We start from the raw sequence: 15,167 nt of genomic DNA on the forward strand, positions 1-15,167 counted from the left end.
AGGTATTTACCATATAAACCACTGCCTGTCGTGATGGCAGGTATTTACCATATAAACCACTGCCTGTCGTGATGGCAGGAATTTACCATACAAACCACTACCTGTCATAATGATAGGTATTTACCATATAAAACAACTATCTGTCGTGATGGCAGGTATTTACCATATAAAACAACTATCTGTCGTGATGGCAGGTATTTACCAAATAAACCACTGCCTGTCGTGATGGCAGGTATTTACCATATAAACCACTGCCTGTCGTGATGGCAAGTATTTACCATATAAACCACTGCCTGTAATAGTGATAGGTATTTACCATATAAACCACTGCCTGTCGTGATGGCAGGTATTTACCATATAAACCACTACCTGTCATAATGATAGGTATTTACCATATAAAACAACTATCTGTCGTGATGGCAGGTATTTACCATATAAAACAACTATCTGTCGTGATGGCAGGTATTTACCAAATAAACCACTGCCTGTCGTGATGGCAGGTATTTACCATATAAACCACTGCCTGTCGTGATTGCAAGTATTTACCATATAAACCACTGCCTGTTATAGTGATAGGTATTTACCATATAAACCACTGCCTGTCATGATGGCAGGTATTAACCATATAAACCACTGCCTGTTATAGTGATAGGTATTTACCATATAAACCACTGCCTGTCGTGATGGCAGGTATTTACCATACAAACCACTGCCTGTCGTGATGGCAGGTATTTACCATATAAACCACTGCCTGTCGTGATTGCAAGTATTTACCATATAAACCACTGCCTGTCATGATGGCAGGTATTTACCATATAAACCACTGCCTGTTATAGTGATAGGTATTTACCATATAAACCACTGCCTGTCGTGATGGCAGGTATTTACCATACAAACCACTACCTGTCATAATGATAGGTATTAACCATATAAAACAACTATCTGTCGTGATGGCAGGTATTTACCATATAAACCACTGCCTGTCGTGATGGCAGGTATTTACCATATAAACCACTGCCTGTCGTGATGGCAGGTATTTACCATATAAACCACTGCCTGTCGTGATGGCAGGAATTTACCATACAAACCACTACCTGTCATAATGATAGGTATTTACCATATAAAACAACTATCTGTCGTGATGGCAGGGATTTACCATATAAACCACTGCCTGTCGTGATGGCAGGTATTTACCATATAAAACAACTATCTGTCGTGATGGCAGGTATTTACCATACAAACCACTACCTGTCATAATGATAGGTTTTTACCATACAAACCACTACCTGTCATAATGATAGGTATTTACCATATAAAACAACTATCTGTCGTGATGGCAGGTATTTACCATATAAACCACTGCCTGTCGTGATGGCAGGTATTTACCATACAAACCACTGCCTGTCGTGATGGCAGGTATTTACCATATAAACCACTGCCTGTCGTGATGGCAGGTATTTACCATATAAACCACTACCTGTCATAATGATAGGTATTTACCATATAAAACAACTATCTGTCGTGATGGCAGGTATTTACCATATAAAACAACTATCTGTCGTGATGGCAGGTATTTACCAAATAAACCACTGCCTGTCGTGATGGCAGGTATTTACCATATAAACCACTGCCTGTCGTGATGGCAAGTATTTACCATATAAACCACTGCCTGTCGTGATGGCAGGTATTTACCATATAAACCACTGCCTGTCGTGATGGCAGGTATTTACCATATAAACCACTGCCTGTCGTGATGGCAGGAATTTACCATACAAACCACTACCTGTCATAATGATAGGTATTTACCATATAAAACAACTATCTGTCGTGATGGCAGGTATTTACCATATAAAACAACTATCTGTCGTGATGGCAGGTATTTACCAAATAAACCACTGCCTGTCGTGATGGCAGGTATTTACCATATAAACCACTGCCTGTCGTGATGGCAAGTATTTACCATATAAACCACTGCCTGTAATAGTGATAGGTATTTACCATATAAACCACTGCCTGTCATGATGGCAGGTATTAACCATATAAACCACTGCCTGTTATAGTGATAGGTATTTACCATATAAACCACTGCCTGTCGTGATGGCAGGTATTTACCATACAAACCACTACCTGTCGTGATGGCAGGTATTTACCATATAAACCACTGCCTGTCATGATGGCAGGTATTTACCATATAAACCACTGCCTGTTATAGTGATAGGTATTTACCATATAAACCACTGCCTGTCGTGATGGCAGGTATTTACCATACAAACCACTACCTGTCATAATGATAGGTATTTACCATATAAAACAACTATCTGTCGTGATGGCAGGTATTTACCATATAAACCACTGCCTGTCGTGATGGCAGGTATTTACCATATAAACCACTGCCTGTCGTGATGGCAGGTATTTACCATATAAACCACTGCCTGTCGTGATGGCAGGAATTTACCATACAAACCACTACCTGTCATAATGATAGGTATTTACCATATAAAACAACTATCTGTCGTGATGGCAGGGATTTACCATATAAACCACTGCCTGTCGTGATGGCAGGTATTTACCATATAAAACAACTATCTGTCGTGATGGCAGGTATTTACCATACAAACCACTACCTGTCATAATGATAGGTTTTTACCATACAAACCACTACCTGTCATAATGATAGGTATTTACCATATAAAACAACTATCTGTCGTGATGGCAGGTATTTACCATATAAACCACTGCCTGTCGTGATGGCAGGTATTTACCATACAAACCACTGCCTGTCGTGATGGCAGGTATTTACCATATAAACCACTGCCTGTCGTGATGGCAGGTATTTACCATATAAACCACTACCTGTCGTAATGATAGGTATTTACCATATAAAACAACTATCTGTCGTGATGGCAGGTATTTACCATATAAAACAACTATCTGTCGTGATGGCAGGTATTTACCAAATAAACCACTGCCTGTCGTGATGGCAGGTATTTACCATATAAACCACTGCCTGTCGTGATGGCAAGTATTTACCATATAAACCACTGCCTGTCGTGATGGCAGGTATTTACCATATAAAACAACTATCTGTCGTGATGGCAGGTATTTACCAAATAAACCACTGCCTGTCGTGATGGCAGGTATTTACCATATAAACCACTGCCTGTCGTGATTGCAAGTATTTACCATATAAACCACTGCCTGTTATAGTGATAGGTATTTACCATATAAACCACTGCCTGTCATGATGGCAGGTATTAACCATATAAACCACTGCCTGTTATTGTGATAGGTATTTACCATATAAACCACTGCCTGTCGTGATGGCAGGTATTTACCATACAAACCACTGCCTGTCGTGATGGCAGGTATTTACCATATAAACCACTGCCTGTCGTGATTGCAAGTATTTACCATATAAACCACTGCCTGTCATGATGGCAGGTATTTACCATATAAACCACTGCCTGTTATAGTGATAGGTATTTACCATATAAACCACTGCCTGTCGTGATGGCAGGTATTTACCATACAAACCACTACCTGTCATAATGATAGGTATTAACCATATAAAACAACTATCTGTCGTGATGGCAGGTATTTACCATATAAACCACTGCCTGTCGTGATGGCAGGTATTTACCATATAAACCACTGCCTGTCGTGATGGCAGGAATTTACCATATAAACCACTGCCTGTCGTGATGGCAGGAATTTACCATACAAACCACTACCTGTCATAATGATAGGTATTTACCATATAAAACAACTATCTGTCGTGATGGCAGGGATTTACCATATAAACCACTGCCTGTCGTGATGGCAGGTATTTACCATATAAAACAACTATCTGTCGTGATGGCAGGTATTTACCATACAAACCACTACCTGTCATAATGATAGGTTTTTACCATACAAACCACTACCTGTCATAATGATAGGTATTTACCATATAAAACAACTATCTGTCGTGATGGCAGGTATTTACCATATAAACCACTGCCTGTCGTGATGGCAGGTATTTACCATACAAACCACTGCCTGTCGTGATGGCAGGTATTTACCATATAAACCACTGCCTGTCGTGATGGCAGGTATTTACCATATAAACCACTACCTGTCATAATGATAGGTATTTACCATATAAAACAACTATCTGTCGTGATGGCAGGTATTTACCATATAAAACAACTATCTGTCGTGATGGCAGGTATTTACCAAATAAACCACTGCCTGTCGTGATGGCAGGTATTTACCATATAAACCACTGCCTGTCGTGATGGCAAGTATTTACCATATAAACCACTGCCTGTCGTGATGGCAGGTATTTACCATATAAACCACTGCCTGTCGTGATGGCAGGTATTTACCATATAAACCACTGCCTGTCGTGATGGCAGGAATTTACCATACAAACCACTACCTGTCATAATGATAGGTATTTACCATATAAAACAACTATCTGTCGTGATGGCAGGTATTTACCATATAAAACAACTATCTGTCGTGATGGCAGGTATTTACCAAATAAACCACTGCCTGTCGTGATGGCAGGTATTTACCATATAAACCACTGCCTGTCGTGATGGCAAGTATTTACCATATAAACCACTGCCTGTAATAGTGATAGGTATTTACCATATAAACCACTGCCTGTCATGATGGCAGGTATTAACCATATAAACCACTGCCTGTTATAGTGATAGGTATTTACCATATAAACCACTGCCTGTCGTGATGGCAGGTATTTACCATACAAACCACTACCTGTCGTGATGGCAGGTATTTACCATATAAACCACTGCCTGTCATGATGGCAGGTATTTACCATATAAACCACTGCCTGTTATAGTGATAGGTATTTACCATATAAACCACTGCCTGTCGTGATGGCAGGTATTTACCATACAAACCACTACCTGTCATAATGATAGGTATTTACCATATAAAACAACTATCTGTCGTGATGGCAGGTATTTACCATATAAACCACTGCCTGTCGTGATGGCAGGTATTTACCATATAAACCACTGCCTGTCGTGATGGCAGGTATTTACCATATAAACCACTGCCTGTCGTGATGGCAGGAATTTACCATACAAACCACTACCTGTCATAATGATAGGTATTTACCATATAAAACAACTATCTGTCGTGATGGCAGGGATTTACCATATAAACCACTGCCTGTCGTGATGGCAGGTATTTACCATATAAAACAACTATCTGTCGTGATGGCAGGTATTTACCATACAAACCACTACCTGTCATAATGATAGGTTTTTACCATACAAACCACTACCTGTCATAATGATAGGTATTTACCATATAAAACAACTATCTGTCGTGATGGCAGGTATTTACCATATAAACCACTGCCTGTCGTGATGGCAGGTATTTACCATACAAACCACTACCTGTCATAATGATAGGTATTTACCATATACAACAACTATCTGTCGTGATGGCAGGTATTTACCATATAAACCACTGCCTGTCGTGATGGCAGGTATTTACCATACAAACCACTACCTGTCCTAATGATAGGTATTTACCATATAAAACAACTATCTGTCGTGATGGCAGGTATTTACCATATAAACCACTGCCTGTCGTGATGGGAGGTATTTACCATACAAACCACTACCTGTCATAATGATAGGTATTTACCATATACAACAACTATCTGTCGTGATGGCAGGTATTTACCATATAAACCACTGCCTGTCGTGATGGCAGGTATTTACCATACAAACCACTGACTGTCGTGATGGCAGGAATTTACCATACAAACCACTACCTGTCATAATGATAGGTATTTACCATATAAAACAACTATCTGTCGTGATGGCAGGTATTTACCATATAAAACAACTATCTGTCGTGATGGCAGGTATTTACCAAATAAACCACTGCCTGTCGTGATGGCAGGTATTTACCATATAAACCACTGCCTGTCGTGATGGCAAGTATTTACCATATAAACCACTGCCTGTCGTGATGGCAGGTATTTACCATATAAACCACTGCCTGTCGTGATGGCAGGTATTTACCATATAAACCACTGCCTGTCGTGATGGCAGGAATTTACCATACAAACCACTACCTGTCATAATGATAGGTATTTACCATATAAAACAACTATCTGTCGTGATGGCAGGTATTTACCATATAAAACAACTATCTGTCGTGATGGCAGGTATTTACCAAATAAACCACTGCCTGTCGTGATGGCAGGTATTTACCATATAAACCACTGCCTGTCGTGATGGCAAGTATTTACCATATAAACCACTGCCTGTAATAGTGATAGGTATTTACCATATAAACCACTGCCTGTCGTGATGGCAGGTATTTACCATATAAACCACTACCTGTCATAATGATAGGTATTTACCATATAAAACAACTATCTGTCGTGATGGCAGGTATTTACCATATAAAACAACTATCTGTCGTGATGGCAGGTATTTACCAAATAAACCACTGCCTGTCGTGATGGCAGGTATTTACCATATAAACCACTGCCTGTCGTGATTGCAAGTATTTACCATATAAACCACTGCCTGTTATAGTGATAGGTATTTACCATATAAACCACTGCCTGTCATGATGGCAGGTATTAACCATATAAACCACTGCCTGTTATAGTGATAGGTATTTACCATATAAACCACTGCCTGTCGTGATGGCAGGTATTTACCATACAAACCACTGCCTGTCGTGATGGCAGGTATTTACCATATAAACCACTGCCTGTCGTGATTGCAAGTATTTACCATATAAACCACTGCCTGTCATGATGGCAGGTATTTACCATATAAACCACTGCCTGTTATAGTGATAGGTATTTACCATATAAACCACTGCCTGTCGTGATGGCAGGTATTTACCATACAAACCACTACCTGTCATAATGATAGGTATTAACCATATAAAACAACTATCTGTCGTGATGGCAGGTATTTACCATATAAACCACTGCCTGTCGTGATGGCAGGTATTTACCATATAAACCACTGCCTGTCGTGATGGCAGGTATTTACCATATAAACCACTGCCTGTCGTGATGGCAGGAATTTACCATACAAACCACTACCTGTCATAATGATAGGTATTTACCATATAAAACAACTATCTGTCGTGATGGCAGGGATTTACCATATAAACCACTGCCTGTCGTGATGGCAGGTATTTACCATATAAAACAACTATCTGTCGTGATGGCAGGTATTTACCATACAAACCACTACCTGTCATAATGATAGGTTTTTACCATACAAACCACTACCTGTCATAATGATAGGTATTTACCATATAAAACAACTATCTGTCGTGATGGCAGGTATTTACCATATAAACCACTGCCTGTCGTGATGGCAGGTATTTACCATACAAACCACTGCCTGTCGTGATGGCAGGTATTTACCATATAAACCACTGCCTGTCGTGATGGCAGGTATTTACCATATAAACCACTACCTGTCATAATGATAGGTATTTACCATATAAAACAACTATCTGTCGTGATGGCAGGTATTTACCATATAAAACAACTATCTGTCGTGATGGCAGGTATTTACCAAATAAACCACTGCCTGTCGTGATGGCAGGTATTTACCATATAAACCACTGCCTGTCGTGATGGCAAGTATTTACCATATAAACCACTGCCTGTCGTGATGGCAGGTATTTACCATATAAACCACTGCCTGTCGTGATGGCAGGTATTTACCATATAAACCACTGCCTGTCGTGATGGCAGGAATTTACCATACAAACCACTACCTGTCATAATGATAGGTATTTACCATATAAAACAACTATCTGTCGTGATGGCAGGTATTTACCATATAAAACAACTATCTGTCGTGATGGCAGGTATTTACCAAATAAACCACTGCCTGTCGTGATGGCAGGTATTTACCATATAAACCACTGCCTGTCGTGATGGCAAGTATTTACCATATAAACCACTGCCTGTAATAGTGATAGGTATTTACCATATAAACCACTGCCTGTCATGATGGCAGGTATTAACCATATAAACCACTGCCTGTTATAGTGATAGGTATTTACCATATAAACCACTGCCTGTCGTGATGGCAGGTATTTACCATACAAACCACTACCTGTCGTGATGGCAGGTATTTACCATATAAACCACTGCCTGTCATGATGGCAGGTATTTACCATATAAACCACTGCCTGTTATAGTGATAGGTATTTACCATATAAACCACTGCCTGTCGTGATGGCAGGTATTTACCATACAAACCACTACCTGTCATAATGATAGGTATTTACCATATAAAACAACTATCTGTCGTGATGGCAGGTATTTACCATATAAACCACTGCCTGTCGTGATGGCAGGTATTTACCATATAAACCACTGCCTGTCGTGATGGCAGGTATTTACCATATAAACCACTGCCTGTCGTGATGGCAGGAATTTACCATACAAACCACTACCTGTCATAATGATAGGTATTTACCATATAAAACAACTATCTGTCGTGATGGCAGGGATTTACCATATAAACCACTGCCTGTCGTGATGGCAGGTATTTACCATATAAAACAACTATCTGTCGTGATGGCAGGTATTTACCATACAAACCACTACCTGTCATAATGATAGGTTTTTACCATACAAACCACTACCTGTCATAATGATAGGTATTTACCATATAAAACAACTATCTGTCGTGATGGCAGGTATTTACCATATAAACCACTGCCTGTCGTGATGGCAGGTATTTACCATACAAACCACTACCTGTCATAATGATAGGTATTTACCATATACAACAACTATCTGTCGTGATGGCAGGTATTTACCATATAAACCACTGCCTGTCGTGATGGCAGGTATTTACCATACAAACCACTACCTGTCCTAATGATAGGTATTTACCATATAAAACAACTATCTGTCGTGATGGCAGGTATTTACCATATAAACCACTGCCTGTCGTGATGGGAGGTATTTACCATACAAACCACTACCTGTCATAATGATAGGTATTTACCATATACAACAACTATCTGTCGTGATGGCAGGTATTTACCATATAAACCACTGCCTGTCGTGATGGCAGGTATTTACCATACAAACCACTGCCTGTCGTGATGGCAGGAATTTACCATACAAACCACTACCTGTCATAATGATAGGTATTTACCATATAAAACAACTATCTGTCGTGATGGCAGGTATTTACCATATAAAACAACTATCTGTCGTGATGGCAGGTATTTACCAAATAAACCACTGCCTGTCGTGATGGCAGGTATTTACCATATAAACCACTGCCTGTCGTGATGGCAAGTATTTACCATATAAACCACTGCCTGTCGTGATGGCAGGTATTTACCATATAAACCACTGCCTGTCGTGATGGCAGGTATTTACCATATAAACCACTGCCTGTCGTGATGGCAGGAATTTACCATACAAACCACTACCTGTCATAATGATAGGTATTTACCATATAAAACAACTATCTGTCGTGATGGCAGGTATTTACCATATAAAACAACTATCTGTCGTGATGGCAGGTATTTACCAAATAAACCACTGCCTGTCGTGATGGCAGGTATTTACCATATAAACCACTGCCTGTCGTGATGGCAAGTATTTACCATATAAACCACTGCCTGTAATAGTGATAGGTATTTACCATATAAACCACTGCCTGTCATGATGGCAGGTATTAACCATATAAACCACTGCCTGTTATAGTGATAGGTATTTACCATATAAACCACTGCCTGTCGTGATGGCAGGTATTTACCATACAAACCACTACCTGTCGTGATGGCAGGTATTTACCATATAAACCACTGCCTGTCATGATGGCAGGTATTTACCATATAAACCACTGCCTGTTATAGTGATAGGTATTTACCATATAAACCACTGCCTGTCGTGATGGCAGGAATTTACCATACAAACCACTACCTGTCATAATGATAGGTATTTACCATATAAACCACTGCCTGTCATGATGGCAGGTATTTACCATATAAACCACTGCCTGTTATAGTGATAGGTATTTACCATATAAACCACTGCCTGTCGTGATGGCAGGTATTTACCATACAAACCACTACCTGTCATAATGATAGGTATTTACCATATAAAACAACTATCTGTCGTGATGGCAGGGATTTACCATATAAACCACTGCCTGTCGTGATGGCAGGTATTTACCATATAAAACAACTATCTGTCGTGATGGCAGGTATTTTCCATACAAACCACTACCTGTCATAATGATAGGTTTTTACCATACAAACCACTACCTGTCATAATGATAGGTATTTACCATATAAAACAACTATCTGTCGTGATGGCAGGTATTTACCATATAAACCACTGCCTGTCGTGATGGCAGGTATTTACCATACAAACCACTGCCTGTCGTGATGGCAGGTATTTACCATATAAACCACTGCCTGTCGTGATGGCAGGTATTTACCATATAAACCACTACCTGTCATAATGATAGGTATTTACCATATAAAACAACTATCTGTCGTGATGGCAGGTATTTACCATATAAAACAACTATCTGTCGTGATGGCAGGTATTTACCAAATAAACCACTGCCTGTCGTGATGGCAGGTATTTACCATATAAACCACTGCCTGTCGTGATGGCAAGTATTTACCATATAAACCACTGCCTGTCGTGATGGCAGGTATTTACCATATAAACCACTGCCTGTCGTGATGGCAGGTATTTACCATATAAACCACTGCCTGTCGTGATGGCAGGAATTTACCATACAAACCACTACCTGTCATAATGATAGGTATTTACCATATAAAACAACTATCTGTCGTGATGGCAGGTATTTACCATATAAAACAACTATCTGTCGTGATGGCAGGTATTTACCAAATAAACCACTGCCTGTCGTGATGGCAGGTATTTACCATATAAACCACTGCCTGTCGTGATGGCAAGTATTTACCATATAAACCACTGCCTGTAATAGTGATAGGTATTTACCATATAAACCACTGCCTGTCATGATGGCAGGTATTAACCATATAAACCACTGCCTGTTATAGTGATAGGTATTTACCATATAAACCACTGCCTGTCGTGATGGCAGGTATTTACCATACAAACCACTACCTGTCGTGATGGCAGGTATTTACCATATAAACCACTGCCTGTCATGATGGCAGGTATTTACCATATAAACCACTGCCTGTTATAGTGATAGGTATTTACCATATAAACCACTGCCTGTCGTGATGGCAGGTATTTACCATACAAACCACTACCTGTCATAATGATAGGTATTTACCATATAAAACAACTATCTGTCGTGATGGCAGGTATTTACCATATAAACCACTGCCTGTCGTGATGGCAGGTATTTACCATATAAACCACTGCCTGTCGTGATGGCAGGTATTTACCATATAAACCACTGCCTGTCGTGATGGCAGGAATTTACCATACAAACCACTACCTGTCATAATGATAGGTATTTACCATATAAAACAACTATCTGTCGTGATGGCAGGGATTTACCATATAAACCACTGCCTGTCGTGATGGCAGGTATTTACCATATAAAACAACTATCTGTCGTGATGGCAGGTATTTACCATACAAACCACTACCTGTCATAATGATAGGTTTTTACCATACAAACCACTACCTGTCATAATGATAGGTATTTACCATATAAAACAACTATCTGTCGTGATGGCAGGTATTTACCATATAAACCACTGCCTGTCGTGATGGCAGGTATTTACCATACAAACCACTACCTGTCATAATGATAGGTATTTACCATATACAACAACTATCTGTCGTGATGGCAGGTATTTACCATATAAACCACTGCCTGTCGTGATGGCAGGTATTTACCATACAAACCACTACCTGTCCTAATGATAGGTATTTACCATATAAAACAACTATCTGTCGTGATGGCAGGTATTTACCATATAAACCACTGCCTGTCGTGATGGGAGGTATTTACCATACAAACCACTACCTGTCATAATGATAGGTATTTACCATATACAACAACTATCTGTCGTGATGGCAGGTATTTACCATATAAACCACTGCCTGTCGTGATGGCAGGTATTTACCATACAAACCACTGCCTGTCGTGATGGCAGGAATTTACCATACAAACCACTACCTGTCATAATGATAGGTATTTACCATATAAAACAACTATCTGTCGTGATGGCAGGTATTTACCATATAAAACAACTATCTGTCGTGATGGCAGGTATTTACCAAATAAACCACTGCCTGTCGTGATGGCAGGTATTTACCATATAAACCACTGCCTGTCGTGATGGCAAGTATTTACCATATAAACCACTGCCTGTCGTGATGGCAGGTATTTACCATATAAACCACTGCCTGTCGTGATGGCAGGTATTTACCATATAAACCACTGCCTGTCGTGATGGCAGGAATTTACCATACAAACCACTACCTGTCATAATGATAGGTATTTACCATATAAAACAACTATCTGTCGTGATGGCAGGTATTTACCATATAAAACAACTATCTGTCGTGATGGCAGGTATTTACCAAATAAACCACTGCCTGTCGTGATGGCAGGTATTTACCATATAAACCACTGCCTGTCGTGATGGCAAGTATTTACCATATAAACCACTGCCTGTAATAGTGATAGGTATTTACCATATAAACCACTGCCTGTCGTGATGGCAGGTATTTACCATATAAACCACTACCTGTCATAATGATAGGTATTTACCATATAAAACAACTATCTGTCGTGATGGCAGGTATTTACCATATAAAACAACTATCTGTCGTGATGGCAGGTATTTACCAAATAAACCACTGCCTGTCGTGATGGCAGGTATTTACCATATAAACCACTGCCTGTCGTGATTGCAAGTATTTACCATATAAACCACTGCCTGTTATAGTGATAGGTATTTACCATATAAACCACTGCCTGTCATGATGGCAGGTATTAACCATATAAACCACTGCCTGTTATAGTGATAGGTATTTACCATATAAACCACTGCCTGTCGTGATGGCAGGTATTTACCATACAAACCACTGCCTGTCGTGATGGCAGGTATTTACCATATAAACCACTGCCTGTCGTGATTGCAAGTATTTACCATATAAACCACTGCCTGTCATGATGGCAGGTATTTACCATATAAACCACTGCCTGTTATAGTGATAGGTATTTACCATATAAACCACTGCCTGTCGTGATGGCAGGTATTTACCATACAAACCACTACCTGTCATAATGATAGGTATTAACCATATAAAACAACTATCTGTCGTGATGGCAGGTATTTACCATATAAACCACTGCCTGTCGTGATGGCAGGTATTTACCATATAAACCACTGCCTGTCGTGATGGCAGGTATTTACCATATAAACCACTGCCTGTCGTGATGGCAGGAATTTACCATACAAACCACTACCTGTCATAATGATAGGTATTTACCATATAAAACAACTATCTGTCGTGATGGCAGGGATTTACCATATAAACCACTGCCTGTCGTGATGGCAGGTATTTACCATATAAAACAACTATCTGTCGTGATGGCAGGTATTTACCATACAAACCACTACCTGTCATAATGATAGGTTTTTACCATACAAACCACTACCTGTCATAATGATAGGTATTTACCATATAAAACAACTATCTGTCGTGATGGCAGGTATTTACCATATAAACCACTGCCTGTCGTGATGGCAGGTATTTACCATACAAACCACTGCCTGTCGTGATGGCAGGTATTTACCATTTAAACCACTGCCTGTCGTGATGGCAGGTATTTACCATATAAACCACTACCTGTCATAATGATAGGTATTTACCATATAAAACAACTATCTGTCGTGATGGCAGGTATTTACCATATAAAACAACTATCTGTCGTGATGGCAGGTATTTACCAAATAAACCACTGCCTGTCGTGATGGCAGGTATTTACCATATAAACCACTGCCTGTCGTGATGGCAAGTATTTACCATATAAACCACTGCCTGTCGTGATGGCAGGTATTTACCATATAAACCACTGCCTGTCGTGATGGCAGGTATTTACCATATAAACCACTGCCTGTCGTGATGGCAGGAATTTACCATACAAACCACTACCTGTCATAATGATAGGTATTTACCATATAAAACAACTATCTGTCGTGATGGCAGGTATTTACCATATAAAACAACTATCTGTCGTGATGGCAGGTATTTACCAAATAAACCACTGCCTGTCGTGATGGCAGGTATTTACCATATAAACCACTGCCTGTCGTGATGGCAAGTATTTACCATATAAACCACTGCCTGTAATAGTGATAGGTATTTACCATATAAACCACTGCCTGTCATGATGGCAGGTATTAACCATATAAACCACTGCCTGTTATAGTGATAGGTATTTACCATATAAACCACTGCCTGTCGTGATGGCAGGTATTTACCATACAAACCACTACCTGTCGTGATGGCAGGTATTTACCATATAAACCACTGCCTGTCATGATGGCAGGTATTTACCATATAAACCACTGCCTGTTATAGTGATAGGTATTTACCATATAAACCACTGCCTGTCGTGATGGCAGGTATTTACCATACAAACCACTACCTGTCATAATGATAGGTATTTACCATATAAAACAACTATCTGTCGTGATGGCAGGTATTTACCATATAAACCACTGCCTGTCGTGATGGCAGGTATTTACCATATAAACCACTGCCTGTCGTGATGGCAGGTATTTACCATATAAACCACTGCCTGTCGTGATGGCAGGAATTTACCATACAAACCACTACCTGTCATAATGATAGGTATTTACCATATAAAACAACTATCTGTCGTGATGGCAGGGATTTACCATATAAACCACTGCCTGTCGTGATGGCAGGTATTTACCATATAAAACAACTATCTGTCGTGATGGCAGGTATTTACCATACAAACCACTACCTGTCATAATGATAGGTTTTTACCATACAAACCACTACCTGTCATAATGATAGGTATTTACCATATAAAACAACTATCTGTCGTGATGGCAGGTATTTACCATATAAACCACTGCCTGTCGTGATGGCAGGTATTTACCATACAAACCACTACCTG

Source organism: Hesperophylax consimilis, chromosome 17, assembly GCF_061612785.1.
Source record: "Hesperophylax consimilis isolate HC1 chromosome 17, BYU_Hcon_1.0, whole genome shotgun sequence".
NCBI lineage: Eukaryota > Metazoa > Arthropoda > Insecta > Trichoptera > Limnephilidae > Hesperophylax > Hesperophylax consimilis.